At 38.6% G+C, this 18,351-nt stretch overlaps 1 pseudogene; it reads left to right on the plus strand.

The window, feature by feature from the left end:
- Positions 1 to 257: 257 nt before the first annotated feature.
- Positions 258 to 17,996, plus strand: LOC139730333 (fatty acyl-CoA hydrolase precursor, medium chain-like; annotated as a pseudogene).
- The last annotated feature ends 355 nt before the right edge of the window (positions 17,997 to 18,351 follow it).

Below are 18,351 nucleotides of genomic sequence, written 5' to 3' on the forward strand. Positions count from 1 at the left end.
AAGAATTGCTTCAGCTAGATTCGGATTAGGCCCCCTCGAAATAGGGAAAACTTTCAAATTATTTTAGAATTTCATGGGGGGCAATTTTGACATTGTATGCTGGGGGCAACTTTTGCATCATCACGATTCGGATTCAGCGCATTCGAAATTGGATATAACATATCTTGGGTTTTTTTTTCAATTTGTCACCTTTTATCAGGATGTATATTGAAATTTAATTTTTTGGAGGCAATCTTGATTAACTCAAAACCTCAAGAATGCAGAAGTTGCGTAATGTACAATCGGATATCGCACCCTCGTAAAATGGTAGATTGTTTAAAAAAAAAATAATGGGCGAACTTCAAAAGATAAAAGGCCTTAAATCTGACTTTGGCATTATAAAGGAAGTCGTGCTGGTGTATTTCTGTTTATGTGGATTTTCCTGTATGTGCGTGACTGTAATGATGGTATGAGTGTGTATAATATTTATACAGTATATTTATATGAGATTAAAACCTAAAATGGCATTAAAACGCTTTATCCTGGCGAGGAAAGCGCATGTTTTAGAGACAAGACACCAAACAGGTTAGTCATCGCATTCTTCATCAGCGACCAGGATGCGATGTGACGTTAGATTAAAATCCGTTTCTGAAGCAGAACATACACACAAGGGTATACGTCTGCTCCTGGTCGGACGGATTTCAAAACTCACCTGCTTGTGATGGAATGCGTCTAGACTGGTATGGTAACCGCGCAGTGTGTCTGTGCGCGTTTGGCGTAGCAACGACGCATCCATGGACTGGTTCCCTCCACGAAGAGCCGAAGATGAAAGGATGAAATCAGTGTTAAAAAACATGACAAACATGAATCCCTGATAGCTTTTCAATGGACTTACATTGCCAACGTCTTGCTCCGATTTACTATCACGAAGATAAACGGTTCAGAGACCCACCTAATCTTGTCTTTCACTGACGCAAACTCACACCTCCGGCCCCCATAGAGACATCCCAGCCAGTAGTTGTGTCCGTGATGGAATACTGTATCAGACTTTCCTGATAGTCAACGGTCTTTCCCGTAGTCAATCAGACTTTTCCTGATAGTCAATCAGACTTTACCTGATAGTCAACCAGCCTTTCCTGGTAGTCACTGATCAATAATTAACGAACAGAAATGAATGAGATTAAAACCTAAAATGGCATTAAAACGCTTTATCCTGGCGAGGAAAGCGCATGTTTTAGAGACAAGACACCAAACAGGTTAGTTTATGTGGATTTTCCTGTATGTGCGTGACTGTGATGGTATGAGTGTGTATAATATTTATACAGTATATATATATATATATATATATATATATATATATATATATATATATAATATATATATATATATATTCGAGCCGGGGGTAACTCTAATGAAGCAAACCGTTAGATATGGCCTGTCAATACGCCATCAGCTTCGTTTCCAAAACAAGAACCCAACCTTGACATATAATTCACTGTACCGCACAGACCTGCTATTCCAATCCAAACAAGAAGATAAATCTCTGCCAGATTAAAAATGTGATTGCGTTATCTTGATCCACTGATCAACAAGCCTTGAAACGCATGCAATATATATATATATATATATATATATATATATATATATATATTGTTGAAGCAGAAATATCAAATGTTGCCTTCATTCAGTTGCACAGGACAGATCCTAGTCTGCCATGTCCATTGGAAACAATAAACAAAACAAGGGATTTTTTTTTTCTAACGGATTCGAAAATCATGGTAAATGTGGTTAAACCTTACAATCAAATGAAATGATTCAAGATTGTGATGGAACAAATTCATGTTAGAACTCTGATATCCAATGAATACTTACAGAAAACGCACAAGACAATACGTAAGGAACAAGTCCAATTAAAGACGCTTTAATCTAATAAACTTCAAGCTACATTGTAGTCCGGTGTACACTATTAAAGCTTAATACTGTCAGGCGTTGTCAGGATGATACGATCGAACTTTGAGCAAACATTCGTGATCCCTCAAGACAGAATGTCGTGACCCAGATTGATGAGTCATTCACGTTTGTGCATAAAATCTGAATTTAGAATAAGAAAATAATGATCGTGTGTGTATGTGTGTGTGTGTGTGTCTAGATGACGAAGATTGCAGTCAGAAATCATGACTAATTGAGGAATGTTCAGTTACAAATCAGTATCAGTCCACTTTGTTTGCTTACTCAGTTCTTACGTAAGACCAGGGTGTGGGTGATCGAAGGATCGAAATTCCATATTTACCCTGTGGTTGTCGACGGCACGTTCTTTTCTTGAAAGGAGGTATATAAGATCGGAGCAGGCCCAGACCCTTGCCCTGGCAGTTTTCACTGTCCTCGAGGCGGTGGGTGCACAAAATCCTCGAGTGACAGTCAATGAGGGAATCCTCGTCGGAAAGACTGTCCGCTTCAGCGAAGACAAGTTCATCAATAAGACTCGCGATGTCGACGTGTTTCTGGTAAGTCATCATGAACCGACAACGGTCATTCTGTATAATCTTCTTGAACATTAATTTTCTTTTATAAGAAAAAGATAATGAAAATAAGATACATATATGATTTAATCTCTTTGGTGGTCTTTGCAATATTTACGTATAATGATAAGAGAATCTAAAGATGGTTACGTTTCTTTCTTCTACAGGGAGTGCCCTTTGCCGAGCCGCCAGAGCGATTTACTCCCCCACTACCAAAGGCTGCATGGACGGGCGAAAGAAATGCTACCGAGTTCTCAGCGGCCTGTGTACAAGACCCGTATGAGGATTTATACGTCGTCACGTCAGAGGACTGCTTGTACTTGAACATCTATGTCCCTAGCCAACGGGTAATAACCGAATGATAATTATAGCACTTAACATGTCACACACACACACGTACACACATACACACGACATTAATGAGTGTTGTGTGTCTGTGTCTGTGTGTATACTTGTGGTATTTTCTGGAAGAAATGACTTGTGCAAAAGTCGGATTTTGTCTTCCTTACTATCGGCGGTCATTCCAAGGATTGGAGATAACACTAAACAGGACCACTTTTTGCAACTTAGGAGTATTCAAATTAAATTTCAATCCAAATAAATTGATTTCCAATAATACAAGTTTGCTGTTGCACAAATTCAATAAAACAAAAAGTACAATGTTTCACAACAACAGAAAAATGCATATATTATGAAACTAATTATTCAAATAATTGCATTATAGAAAAAGTAGGTTTTTTGCCTTTCACCTTTGAAGGACCCAAACTCTGTGATCCGTAACGATGTTGAGATGTCAAGATGTCAAATTAAAGCTGATGAGTTACTTCGTATTGAAGTAAGCATTTCACAAGAATAAACCAAGTGTTCCTTACAAAGCTGACCTTTAAGCTTCTGTTACCTTTTTTTTTAGGAATACTCTCGTATAGCTCCTGGTAAAGCACTGCTTCATTCGGTGCTTGTATATAGCTCCTGGTAAAGCACTGCTTCATTCGGTGCTTGTATAACAAGGCGAATTGTCAATCAGTTGGAACAAAAACAGCTTTACACAAGCAATCCATTAAGTTGAGAAAGATTGTGTTTTGAAATAGGCCCAGATGGACACTGATCCACGCCTCCTCCCCCCCCCCCCCCCCACACACACACACACCTTGTTATTCTCATGAATGATATCAGGGTTTCATATCGTTATTTTACATCGAACACAATGATACACATTTTTTGTCTGTATCAAACGGATAACAACTGAATTTCAACTTCTTTCTTCTAGTGTAGATAACTGTCATTAAATATAGCAATCCCTACAGAGTTAGAATGATTGCATGCATTTCCTCTAAATGGTTAGTGAAAACGATTAGTTGAAGATACAGTATTTAAAAAAGTACCCATACACATACACATTTTGATTGTGAAAATGTGTGCTAAGTACCGTCATACATTCCTGTGTTGTGTTTTTTTTTCTTTAATCTTGTAGCAATCTGGCACTCCTGTAATGGTGTGGATTCACGGGGGAGGTTTCAGCGCTGGAACGGCTATGACGTATGATTACAGTGGCATCCCATTAGTGACTGTTGGTGACGTCATAATTGTGACCATAAACTACCGCTTAAATATCTTTGCGCAATTTTCAACAGGTATGCACTTCACGTATTTTGGCAATAGTAGGATTACGTAGTGGATCATCGTCATTTACTTGCGTGATTAGCATAGATACAAATATCGACTGCTTCACGGAGGTAACGTGATGGTAAAACTACGTGCACCGAGGTGATTTTTCAACAGTGCTATCATGCCCCGAGACAAAGTCGAGGGGCATGGCCATGGCACTGTTGAGAAATCACCGAGGGCAAATAGTTTTACCATGACCCGAAAGAAAGCAGTCGATGTTTGGTTTATATCCCTCTCGAGCATTTTACTAGAGTGATGACAATGTTCCCTTTTAGAAATGTGCAGTCTTAACATTAGTTCTACTACTAAGGCCTGCAGCAGTGCATGCAGCGCGTAGCGAACGACACCGCTGCGCTGTGTAATGTAATAGGCTACCGTGTATTCACCGTTTTTGATTCCTCCGAGCTATAGTATACAACGTAGAACTGCGAGAGAAGGAGGTCCAGGACTAGAAGTAGGCCTAAAGCGGCTACGTTATATCCAGATCATCGTCAAAATCAGTCTTAGTTTCCTAAAATAATTCTTAAACCCTACCTGATATGTTGTAGGGCCTACTTCTGCTGCAATTTACGAAATTCTTCAGTTACTTGATGAAGCAGTCACTTTATATCACAGCTGAGATGAATGCATTGATCACACACACACACGCCATCGCACCACAGATTTCTGTGATGCCATTGGCACCGTACCGCGCTAGCTAGCTAGCCACAGTAGCTAGCTAGTATCTCTACAACTACGCGCACTGAGTACATTCTAATGTGAGCAATTTAGATATCGATCACAGAATCACGATTGCGTGCAGATCGTGGATTCCCAAGTGAACATTCGCTAGATAGTAAGCCTTTGCACTGCATTCAGCTGCTCGTAGAGAGCTAGTAAAACTACCCCATTTTCGTGCTCTGTACAATCATATTGCAAGAAACTTTACATGAAGGATTAAAATGTCAATTTTATAGTTTAGTGCACATTTCCTCATTCATTTTCAACTAAATTTTCTGTGAAGGCTATTTGTTGATAATCCTATGAATATGTAAAATGATGCAAGTTTGTATTATGTACGACACTTATTTTTGTTTTCTCGGCCTATGTCGAACCGTTTTGTGTACGTTTTCAGTCTTTAGAGAGCAATGTAACCTCTGACATAGTTATGTTTAGTTTCAGGAATATGCTATATATATGAGTCAAGCTTTATACATCATTTCCTTCAAATCACTTCTGCACCGGCGCGCCGCGGCGTCCGCTGAAAACATACCGAAACCAGGGACATGTACCTCTCTCTCTTCACTGTAGACTAAGTAGTAAAGGCCATCAAAATGCATCTAGGCGAATATCTTTCGGCCTATGTTATCATGAGATGTCAGGTTACAGTGATCGAGCGAAATACCCCTATTCCACAGAGATTTCGTCCAATCGGTCACTTATCATGGGATGTCAGGTTTATAGTGATCAAGCGAAATACCCCTACTCCACAGAGATTTCATCCAATCGGTCACTTGTTGCCTCCGGCCACCCACCGAAGTGTTCGGATCGCAGTCTGTTGAATACGACTCGTTTTGGTCGACTACAGGTGAGTCAGTGTCAGCGCGTGATCTTTACCGGACAATCTTGCCTCATCGGATCACGCCCGACATGCCTGACAATGACCCGATGGTCCATGTGCACCAACACAAGTCGGATTCATCAGACTGCCATTAGATACACTTCGGGGATTGGTCGGAAGCAACAAATTTTTCTTCCGACGAGTGACCGATGAGAACAAATCTCTGTGGCATGGGGGTATTATAGCAGGTATGTACATTGTGTGTGTATATGTAATCCACCATGCATAACGCTATATATCCCCAATATCGTCACTTACCGTATTTCTCTCTGCAACTGACTTACCTTCTTTCCTTTCCTCTCTCCAGAGGACGATGTGGCACTAGGAAACTATGGTATGCTGGATCAGGTCGCTGGGCTGGAATGGGTTTATAACAACATCGAGGGTAAGAACTGATTCAAGAAATTTACTCCAATAAAGAGAGTTCATTGATATGTTCTCTATGACGTAGGAAAAGGTGTAATATTGAGCACAATGAAAAATAAATATATCACAACTAAGTGAATACCAATCATACGGTATCTATCGGCTTTCTCATGGGGCGTTCGGAATCAATATTTTGATAACACTAATGTAATATCTATTGTAAGAATGTACAGTTTTGGTTCATGCGTGCATGACATATTGATTCGAACTCTACGGAGGACCTACTTTACACTCTCTCCTTCAGAATATATATATATATATATATATATATATATATATATATATATATATGTATATATATACTAAGGAAAAGAGTCTCCCTCGAGCAAGTTATAAAAGTATTATAGAAAATCATTTCATTCCTTACCAATACTTCGTCTATGTTGTGTATGTGTAACCATGTATAGGCTCAACCATGCCGGATTTTTTAAAGGAATAGATTATGTTAGGTACAGGTATGAACCAATTTTTAAAGAATTTGCATAATCAATGATGTAGGGCTATATGTTCCAGGTATTCTTGTACTCTTGTAATTTATTAAAATGACATTGATTGTGTACTACGTGGGATTTTAAATGTTTGTAAACTGTTTAATTATTAGTAGCTTCATGTATCATTTTGTGTCTTGTATCTATGAATTTGTACCTTAGCAGCGCGGATTCGGTAGAAAAAAAACAGCATCTGGCTGATGTTAGTGTCGTGAAAGAAAAATGAACGTAATGTCATCTCAAGAGTTCCGCTGATTTTACTCCATGCTACAAAGTAAACTTGAAAATGTAGTAGTTTTCGACTTTAACTCAATGCTACAAATCATCACTCTAAAACGTGAGCATGAGCACCAACCAAAGCGTCACTATATCATTCGTCAAAAATCAAATTAAATTTGATTATTTTTTTCAGCCTTTGATGGTAACAAGGATGATATCACCATTTTCGGGGAAAGTGCCGGTTCGGCGAGCGTCAGTTTCCACCTCCTTTCAAAACTCAGCCGAGGTTTCTTCAATAAAGCCATCTTACAGGTGAGTTATATTTATTCGTTTTTTCCACAATACATAACACAAACATAAATCTCACTTTCTTAAGTGACAAAATCAATGCATACAATTGTACAGAGAAAACAACAATAATAGCACAAAAAAAACTAACAGTATCGATACATTGCAATAGTTGCTAAGACAACGAAAGTGAAATAGTTTTCAATATAATTATGCACTGTGTGAAAAAAACGGAGGGACCCACTAAAAAGACAGAGCTTGTAGAGTGTGGGCCCCTCGTTATTAGAAGTCCGATGTAAAAATTGAATTGAAAACAGCAAAAAATCCGCACAAAAAGTTCGTCACAAAAAAAGTTTGGCAGCCCACTAAGAGACAGACGAACAAACAGTTATACATAGAACAACTACAAACAGAGTAATGAACATGCAACAGGACTGGGACAGCAACAAGACTACTTGTAGGAGGAAAAACAAGAAAAAAAAACTGACATGACGACACAAGAGGAAACAAAACTATAGCGTGATAAAGAGGTAACAAAATAGACAGGAATATTCAACACAGATGACGATCCTCGGGGGTTTGAGGAAGAAAGAGAAGAAGAAAAGAGAATATAGAAAAAAAAAACCCTGCAACTGCGAAGTATAGGTTAACGAAAATCTTATAATCAAGGCTTGAGCAATAGTTACAATAATAAAGAGAACGGCAATGCCGATATTGCGGATGAGTAGCAAAGTAAGCCTATAAACTAATCTGACTCTGCGAGTCGTCATTATAAGATTGTAAAAGAAAAGGCTTTAATCTCCTTTTAAATGAGTATATAGATGGAGCAGATTTTAAATCATGGTTCAGGGAATTCCAATAATTTGGTCCAGTGTAAATAAGTGTATTCTTTGCTAAAATCGTTCGAAGAAGTGGTAAATGAAACTCGTTAGAACGTCGGGTGGGGTAATTATGGAAGGATTGATTTTTTTGAAACATAAAATCAAAGATAGGTGGGAGTAAATTGTTATCATACATATACATAAATTGACCTGCAGTCCGAACAGTAATTTCTATGGCACAAAAGAGCACATGTCCATTAATACCCATTGACTATCAGTGATTGATAGGAGTACCAGGCAATAAGGCGAAATAAGTCGATTATGTGTTTTTTTTTTTTGCTCAAACAAGCGATATATATTGTAAATTTATATAATCATGTGTGTCTGTGTTTGTGTTCGTTTGTATGTGAATGCATTATGTGCATTATGCGAATGTGAGCGTATATGTGTTCGTGCGTAAGTAACTTTCCAATGAAAGATTTTCAGTGAAGACGATGTCCAGTATTACAGCCTATGTAAAATGCAAACAACATTTTGTATCCGCAGAATCAAAGTTGCTATTCGTGTTCCACTTGAACAATGTTAATCAGAGACGAAGTCAGATGGAATCCCTTTGACTTAACATAATCTATGTATTTTGTTCTATTCTAATTTTGTTATTTATACGTTTATCACTGAAACAGAGCGGTAGTGCGTTAAGCCCTTGGGCCTTTAAGCACGACCCAGAGAGGGAAAGGAGGCTGTCCCGAGAGTTGGGGGTCGCCTTCGGGTGCGATACGTCCACCTCCGAAGTTTTGGTTGCCTGCCTCAAACTCCAAGATGCTGACGAACTAAGGATGAAAGCAAATGAGGTAAACTCTGGTTAAAATAACAACAAATGCTATGTGGAACAGATGATAATTGATTTTTAAAAAAAACCCAACCCTTACAAATTGTTAAAAATCACACTTTTACAGCAGCAATCACATTCTCACTCCAAGGAAAAGAAGATGGCAACAGACCAACGTAGAATACTTAAGATTCTCAAAGTGTTAGAACAAAAAAAGTAGCTATGTATACCGGATAATGCATGATGGCAAACGTACTAAATTTTTAAAACGAGTAAGATGTCATATAGTTTCATCACTAGAACGTAACTTTAATATTACCATTCTGTACTGGATAATATCTCCGTTTATCAAAATTAGCATAGGAAATTCCAGTTTTATGAAACGGTTGATCCTACCCAAGCTGCAAATTAGAGTCCCAGTTCTCTTTAGCCACATGCACTCTTGAATATTTTGGAGGGAAATAGGAATTCTAAAATCTGATTTTTTCATTTTTTTTTTGTCATTAGACAAAATTAGGCTTCAGGAAAAAAAATATCTGAAGATTTTTCTCCAGTTGAACTACGATTTTTTATCATTAATTTTTCTTCCAAAAAGATGAACTGGTTTACTCTTGGACCTAAATATAAAGCCTACGATACTATCGACCATCATGTCTTCCTTCATGTATCATATTATAAAGAATACCGGGCATATTGTCCTATACATCATTAAGACATTATTAATTCTTCTCCTGTCGTTCATTTTATTCGCTGATGATATTCCTACTACCATTTTGTTGTCCAATGCGTGTATGAATATAAGATAATTAATCAATGTAATGAATTAAGAATTGAAAACAATATTTAGTTATTTAAGTGTCATATCTTTCAATGTATAACATTAATTACTATTACAGGGAATCATGTTACGCATTTTCAAACTACGAATAGATATGTAGAGTTGCCACAAAGTATTGCCATTGATTATCTCCCTTAAGAGCAAAAGGAATGAGATATCAATTCAAATTCATGAAATTCTTCCGTCGAGATGTTTTTATTGCAACTGACTGACCAAATGCCTTCCACTGACGTTCAAACATGTTATATTGTGGGACGATTATTTACGTCGATGTAAGGTAATTTGTCAATCACTTGCGAGATATCTAAATTTCTAGGCATTGGAAAGCATGGACATCAGCCTGTCCTATGGGCAAGAACATACAATATATGTATTTTGATACTGTTTAAATCAAAACAGATAAAGTTTCTTTATTAAAGAAAACTGGATGAACGGAAAAGAAATAATTAAAGAAAAAGTAGAATCTGCTGTAACATTGCGAGCACGCCGTCAGTCCTAATTGGGCATGATTATAATGCTGTCCAATTATTACGATGTTGCCTTAAAATGTGCAATTAGATATATGTGTTCCCTAATAGCATATTACAATGTGTCACAATTACATTATTGTATTCTCTCTCTCTCTCTCTCTCTCTCTCCTCTCAACTGCTTAATAGTTGTATAATCTCGACGGGGGTTACCCAGTTACTCTTGACGGTACATTTCTGGAAGACACCCCGATGAGCCTTTACGAGATAGGAGACTTTGCGAGAGTACCCCTACTCGTGGGGTTCAACAAGGACGAGGGGACTTTGGCTCCGTACCTCTATCTACCAGAGTATGTCGGCAGCCCCACCCCGCCTGTGGTCAATCGGACGACATTCGACTCCTTCTCAAACTATTTCAAGAGTTACGGGTTAAATGATGATATCCTTGTAGATGCCATCAACCAGGAGTACATTGACTGGACCATCGCAGATGACCCGGACGCGGACTACTTTCCATCCCTTGTTGATCGTGGAACCGACTTCGATTTCGCTGCCCCAACAGATTACGTAATCAGGGAGCACGCAAACGCCGGGGGGACGGTATACAAATATTTCATGACCCACGAGCCAACAAAGTACGCAGTCTCGTTCACATTTTTCTTGTCAAAACGTGTAGACTGATTTGTGCGTGTGTGTGTGTGTGTATGTGTGTGTTTACATTGTACCCTCCTTTTACACTTTTTATGGTATAGGATGAGAATGATATGAGCTATTGAATAGCATAATACACAGAAAAAAAATGTAACTCCCCTCTTAATATATATGACTTACTTTTTGAATGAATGGGGTTTGAGCAAGATAATTTAAGAGGGGTATTTCTACATCTACTTCCCAACTTCTGTGTGAAAGTGACAATGACATGTTAAATCAGGTACGAGTAACAATCTTTTTTTGACGGGATGGGGACTCGGGTCTGTGAAATATTCTGTTTTTGGTGCATGTTCAAGTGATGTTGCTGTTTCATCACCAATCCTTTAACCCCTCACACCTCTTGGAACTTTCGTGTGTTTTTATTGTTTCCAGCGGGCACAATTTTGGGGAAAACTGGCCGCGTTCAATCCTCCCGTAACTGCAAAACCAAGTCATTTTATTGAAAAATTGATAACAAATGTTGATAGTGTATTATAAACAGAAGAGGGAGTCGTCGTGTTGTACCTATTAATGGTGAGTGATCACACTATACAATGCAAAAGAGTACTGTGAATATGGCATAAAATAAATGGAATCAAACAATGGATGATAACAGAACAGCAGGACCAATATATTCACCAGAAACAGAATGTTTCAGACCCTTAACAAGACTGATGTTATCATCTTTTTTTTTTTGAAAAATGACATTTTTGTCTTAAATGTGTGTTCACTCATGCATGCCTCAGCAGATTACTCTCATTTTCATAGTGATGTTCACAGAGAAGTTAGTCAATAATTATGTTTTGAAATATTCCTGCCATACGTTTGGTTTAAACCTATTCCAAGTTATGCTCATCGATTAAGAGGAAGCTTATTGGCTGTGTGTATAATAGTAATAATATTTGAAATATTGAAGTATTTTACAGAAAGCTTTCCAATGATAATGTAGTGGCAACAAATTATTTTTCTTCAAAATGTCAACATAATCAGTGTGTAAAGTGGTGACGATGATCTTCCGTTCCTGACCTTTTATTAAATGTAGTCACTGCGAATCACTCTTTAGATCCACTGAAATGTATAAACTTGTTCCGTTCATTGCTAGGAGCGTTTTTCAGGTTGGAGATATCTACCCCTCTACGCCATGGCTCGGCGCAGGCCATGCAGAAGACCTGACTTTTGTCTTTGGGATGCCCTTTATTGACGAGCTGTACAACATCAAGGCACACAATATGACCGCAGAAGAAAATGCCCTCTCCGTTAAGTTCATGGAATTCTGGACAAACTTTGCAAAGTCAGGGTAAGCTCTCATTCACATGTCCTCAAGTTGATATTTCTCAACTTAAAATTCCGATAAATTTGCATTTTGTAATGTGCTTCGTAATTGCGAGTAATGATGACTTGTGCAGTATTCTTCACTCAACAGTCAACAAATAGGGGGAATTAGGCTAAAGTGGGTATCTCACTGGCTTGAAACTAGGCGCAAACCTATTACTATACACTCGAATCTCAGTTGTTAGGAAAAAGGTGACGGAGACGTCTCCGCGACGTCTCCTGGGGACTAGCCTGATCTCCAAGGACTCGCGAAAGAATGGTATTGGTTATTTTTTAATACTTTTATCGATATCGAAATTGGCTCGGAGACGTTTCCGCTCCTGAGAAGAAGTCTCAGAGACGGCTCGATAATGTTGTGGCGACGTCTCTGTGACTTCTAGAGAAACAAGTCGCCATCTCGTTCAGCGATTTCTCTTAAATTGGCATAGAGGCGTCTAGTTAGTGACAGGGCATGCCATTTTTTAGTCTTTTCAGTCGCACGAGTCGCAGCAGTTGCTTCGAAGCATTCTCCAGTGACAGGGCTCTTAAGGGAGTTAGTTGTAGAAACTTGGATTTCTGAATCACTCTAAATTAACAGTATACATGGGTCTCCTGTCATATTTGTAATCATTGAACTGTTGTGGTCATAAAGATGCGGAATGAAAAGTTTGGATCCCTGGAGAGAGTTTTTTCAAATCACCAAGTCCCAGTGTCTCAGGTGTCACCGAGTGGGAGGTGTTGTGCTACAATGCTCGGTATCGCCAATATCTCGGTATCGTGCGCAGAGCAGCGTTTTAGATTCATTATGGGATAGCTCACGGGACAAACTTGCCCCGGTTTTGGCTGCACATGCACTCAGATCACGCTCTGTCTTTATCCAGAGGTATTTTTGGTAGAAGATTTCTTCGATTTCCATCATGTGATCAGCACATTGAAGCCTTGCAGTAGTGAACTATGACTCCAGTGACCGCAAATCAGTACAACTTAGAAACTTTTAACTCTTTTAATCTGAATTATTGCCAAGAAATAAAAAAAGGTGTGGGGGGGGGGGACAACGAAAAAGCAGACAAACAATTCCATTGAATCGTATGGGAAGTGCAACTCGCGTGAGACAACAGAAAGCGAACAAGGGCACCGAGGAATCCCACAGTGCATTTGTGAAAGAGCTCTTCAGCGAGCGCAGACATTTTCTGCGCATTGCCGATACATGAAAATTCATGAAAAAAGCAGAACCACACCAGCTATTCTACTTTGTAATTATCTAGATCCTTTGAAATGGCCGTCCTGGGAGGGTTGATATCACTCAAACTACTCCAAGAATTTGAGACAGAAACAGATGGAGGCAGCTCCTTTTGTTGTAATTTAGGAGTGGATTTCTCCGTTTCGTCAACCTGTCTTTATGAAATATATCATATCAACATGTTGCAATGTATGTGTATGTATACAATTCTAGTATACATTTGTTTGTATATATATATATGTATATATGTATATATATATATATATATATAATCATCCTAAAACACCCTTTGGCATAATTTGTCAAAATTAGATATGCGTTCACATTATATTACTCATCATATGCAAACTGCACACATGAAGAAAGAAACTTTATCAATGACGGAAATCAGACTTGACACGGAAACCATCAAAAAGGGTCACATCAAAGGGAACTCTGTCGAAGAGAGAAAGAAGCAGGGATATAATCACTTCAACAACATACTGGATGGAGCTAAGGATGCGAGTACCGTGCTGTACAGATAATGATCAGGGAGACTTTGTTCAAGTCCTCTATTTGGATATCAGTGAAGATCCATTTTGGCTCAATGAACTTATCTCAAGTTGAGAAGATGGGATACAACCAGATGTTGTTAAGAGATGTCACATAGACAACATCTTACTTTACTTTTGCAACCAAGCTCTTGAAGTGGAAAAGCCGGATTTATGGTCAATTATTAATATTATCCCGATACAAGAATGGAAACCTCAGTATACTTCCGGAAGTTATAGAGGAATCAGACTAGCATCTGTGGTGGGTAAATTCTTCAACAAGATGATTTTGAATAGAATACGTTGGAAGCTACGTGATCATCTCAGGACCAACAAAAAACGGCTTCGGAGCTGGAAGGAGCAGTACGGCAGTACGGACACTAATAGAGGGTATCAAAGCAAATAAACGTCCAGCTGTATGGACTTCAACAAAGCTTTTGACTATGTCAACAGTGGCAAGGTGATGGAAATACGGAGAGCCTATGGAATCTCAGCAACACTAATTAAAGCAATGGAGCTGGTGTATACAAAAACACTCCAGCTAAAGCAAAGACTCCTAGGGACAATCTAATGAAATCTCTTCACTGTAAATAATGGAGTGCTAAAGGCGACATACTGGCACCCCAACTGTTTCTGATTGTCTTAAATTTCGTTCTCAGGGCAGCAACAGGTGATATGGAAGATGAAGTTGGACTCACTTTGGGAAACGAAGAAGCGGAAGACCCTTGGTCAAACATTCATTACTGACTTTGACTTCGCTGATGATATTCAATTGGTCTCCAATGAAATTCAGCTAGCACTATCCCTTCTTCCAAAGGTTGAGAAAGAAGCTGCTGAAGTGGGTCTGCATCTAAATGCTAAGAATTTGGACAAAATCCATGTCTTTTAACTATCCATACAGGAAAATCACCTGTATGCTTCAAGCTGAAATGGGCGCACGTCACGAGACCGACACCCGCCAGTCAAACAACCCATATGAGTTCGACACTAAGCAAACAAGGCCCTTAAGACCGACATATTAAACCCTGTGTTGTCTCTGTTGAACTCGTGGTTTTTTTTTTACCTAGTGTCGAACTCGTTGGCTGTTTTTACCTAGTGTCGAACTTATGGGCTTTATTTGCCTTGTGTCGAACTCGTGGGCTGTATGACTCGTGGGATGTATTACTCATGGGTGTCGGTGTCGTGAGATACCCCCGCTGAAATGAAGATGAGCTACTTCAGATACTTTGGTAGCCACCTATACAGCACAGGAAAAGATAGGCCTACCTGTGTCCAAAAAAAAAAAGAAGCACACGCATGGAGAGATCTAGACAAGATGAAGAAGGTGTGGAAATCCACAATGAGTAAGGAAAGGAAAATAAATTTCTTCCAAGCAAGTATTACTGTGGAATCAATACTACTCTACGGGTACGAAGCTTGGACAGTCACCAACAAAGACGCCAAGAAATTGGATAGTTGTTGCACCCAACTACTCAGATCAGCCCCCAATGTCAAGGTAGATGCAGATCATCACACAATAAGCAATACAGAACTGTAGTAATCTACCAAAAATCTTGATAAGATAACACTGTGAAGGCTGAAACTGGATGACCACTGCTTTAGTGAGAAAAGATAAACTAGTCCCCAATTATTACTACGGACACCATCTCATGAGCAGAGAGGCAGAGGGAGACCATGCAGTCGAGACATATAGGGCCGAATGCATAAACGCTGTGTATAGATGTGTGTGTGTGTGTCTGTGTGTGTATTTCATAGCTCTTCTGCTATGTCAGGAAAGTTTCCACACAGACATGCCCTTTCAAATACATGCTGCCACACTCGCCTTTGTTCTTGTGTTCGCACAGGCGTGACGTCCCTTTCGCTGAAAACGCAAGCAATTGCTTGTGCGGGACAAGCAAAAGGTATTAGCATAAGCAAAAGGTTATGCATATGGATTTAAGCAATTGCTTGAGCTAGACCTTTTGCTAGACGAGCTTGTGCTTTTACTTGAAGCAATTGCTTACAAGCAATTGCTTGTTTTATGCATTCGGCCCATTAGGTGGGACACATGACTTAAGATGAAGGATCTTCGGGACGTTGTACTGGACAAAAAGTAATGAACCATCATGTCACAAGAACCGCAAGGATTCGACAACAGAAATGAAGAAGAAGATACATAAACATATGGCGCCCTACTTTGTTCTGTGGTAGAGTTATCTCCGCATGGTTGTGCAATAATCCATGCGGATTCACGACGGTGACACAACATTAAATTGCTCCTGCAACAATTGCTCCGGTTCTCTTTTTTTGTCCAAGGACTTAGGGTACTACGGTTATGGTTGTTATGGGGTTTTAAGTTTGGTTTGATATGAGGATTAGGATTAGGGTTGGGGTTATGTTTGTGGGTTGAATTTATGATTGGCTTTATAACGTGAAGAAATGTCATGGGAGCAATTGTCGCACCAGCAAATGTCATGGAACCGTTTATAACATATATAGTTATTTTCATACACTCATGAAGATGAAGTCTAGTGATATGCACTTAGGCTTTCAAATATAAGCAACCTAACTGGTCTTAACAATAAATTATCAATATGGAATTTCTTTGATTGAATGACGGCACTCGTATTCAAAGGGCCCATGAAATCCTAATGCATGTTGATTTGTGTTGATTTATGATATCCTCAACATCACTTTTGCGGTGAAACGAATACCTAGAAACATTCCATATATTATTATTTTTAACGATTTTTTCTTCTATTTTTCTTCAGAATACTTGTGATATCAATGTGACTAACAAAAGACATGGCGAAGAAACATGCAAGTTATGCTGAGTCGAGGGGAAGGTGCATTCCAATGTCTTTTGTTAAACATCGATATCAGTACTTTAGCAATGATTGACAGATGAGGTCACAAAAGGAATATTGGTTTGGAAGGATTTTTGTGAGCGTTCCCAAGTAATCTGACGAAAAATATAAGAAAAAATTGTGAAAAATATATGGAATGCTTCTCGATATTCGTTTCACCGCAAAGGTGATGTTGAGGGTGTATATCATAAATCAACAAAAATCAACATGCATTTCGATGTCAGGGGCCCTTAAGATGACTACAAATCATGATTCTTTGCTGTATAACAGAGATCCCAGCAGACCCAGTGAAGACGTTCCCCGAGGAGACGGGGAAGATTTCTGGCCTCTCTACACCATCCCTGAGCTCAGTCACAAAGAGCTGTCCCTTGAGCTGGGAGTGGGAAGAGCCGCTAGAGCAAGGGGATGTCGCTTCTGGAATCACTATATGCCTACTATCATTAGCTTTACAAGTGAGTCCAAGATTTCCTTGATTTTTTTTTTACATTGATTAACCTGTTTTGAATGCATTTTGTAATGGCGGTCATCCAATCAACAATGTTTCTCTTCGTGAAAGTTCGTGCACCAAGTTCTGATTTGTAATTGCAATCTTTTTATGACAGAAATGAAAGGGAAAATATAAAACTTTTTACAAAAATGTCATAAAAATAAGCAATTGTGTATTCTATTTTAACCTGTAATACTAACATTTAATTTACATGTGATTAATTCCTTTCATGTCTACATACATGTCTTCGTTTACATCCACTTAATGTTATGTGTTTTTGCTCTGTCTGAACACTATATTTACTTTCGAGTTTTTGTATCATGGAAAAAAGGAACTGAACTGACATCTCCATGTCACTCCCTATATTCTACGTCCTTCTCTTCCTAATCACTAATGATGAAATTCCACATCAGTTGAACGGTATGTCTGAAAAAAAAAAAACTGTTCTAGGTGAAACAATGAAAATTTGATCCAAATTGGATGAAAATTAAGGAAGTTATGAAATTGTTCGCCACTGTTTTAACCTCTTATTCATTGAACATTTTTGTTAATATTTACTTTTTTTTTTTAGTTTTCCTGATTTTTACCTAACATAAGGCTAAACTGACTCTATCAACGATTTTATTCTAATAATCAGGCAGCATTGACCAGGAGGAGAAAGAATGGCGAGAAAGTTATGATGACTGGAAGGACGACATGGTCGAATGGCAGCGGGCTTTCGAAGATTACAAGGATGGCACCACGTGTAATTGAAAGCGGACCATTGAGAACCAGAGGGACCCACATACTACAAGCTCTGTCTTTTTAGTGGGTCCCTCCATTTTTCGCATTTAAAACAACGGTATACATGTATTTCACTTTGATCACTTCTGTTTCTTTCTTGCAATACAATGTATGATTACTATAGGTCCTCAATTGTTGTAGTCTTTTTATTTCACTATGTTCTACTTACCTTATTTTCTGTTACTAAATGAAGTGAAACATATGTTTTTGTTGAAAAATGAAATAAACTTTGAACTTTGAACCATTGAGACTTTATGGACCACCTATAAAAAATCATGGACAAGCCTACTGGCTCGGTGACTGGGTTAAAAAGTTGTTCGAAAGG

The sequence above is a fragment of the Diadema antillarum genome, unplaced genomic scaffold, assembly GCF_040938485.1.
Source record: "Diadema antillarum isolate AM-2024a unplaced genomic scaffold, OU_Dant_1.0 seq00000301_RagTag, whole genome shotgun sequence".
Classification (NCBI taxonomy): Eukaryota; Metazoa; Echinodermata; class Echinoidea; order Diadematoida; family Diadematidae; genus Diadema; species Diadema antillarum.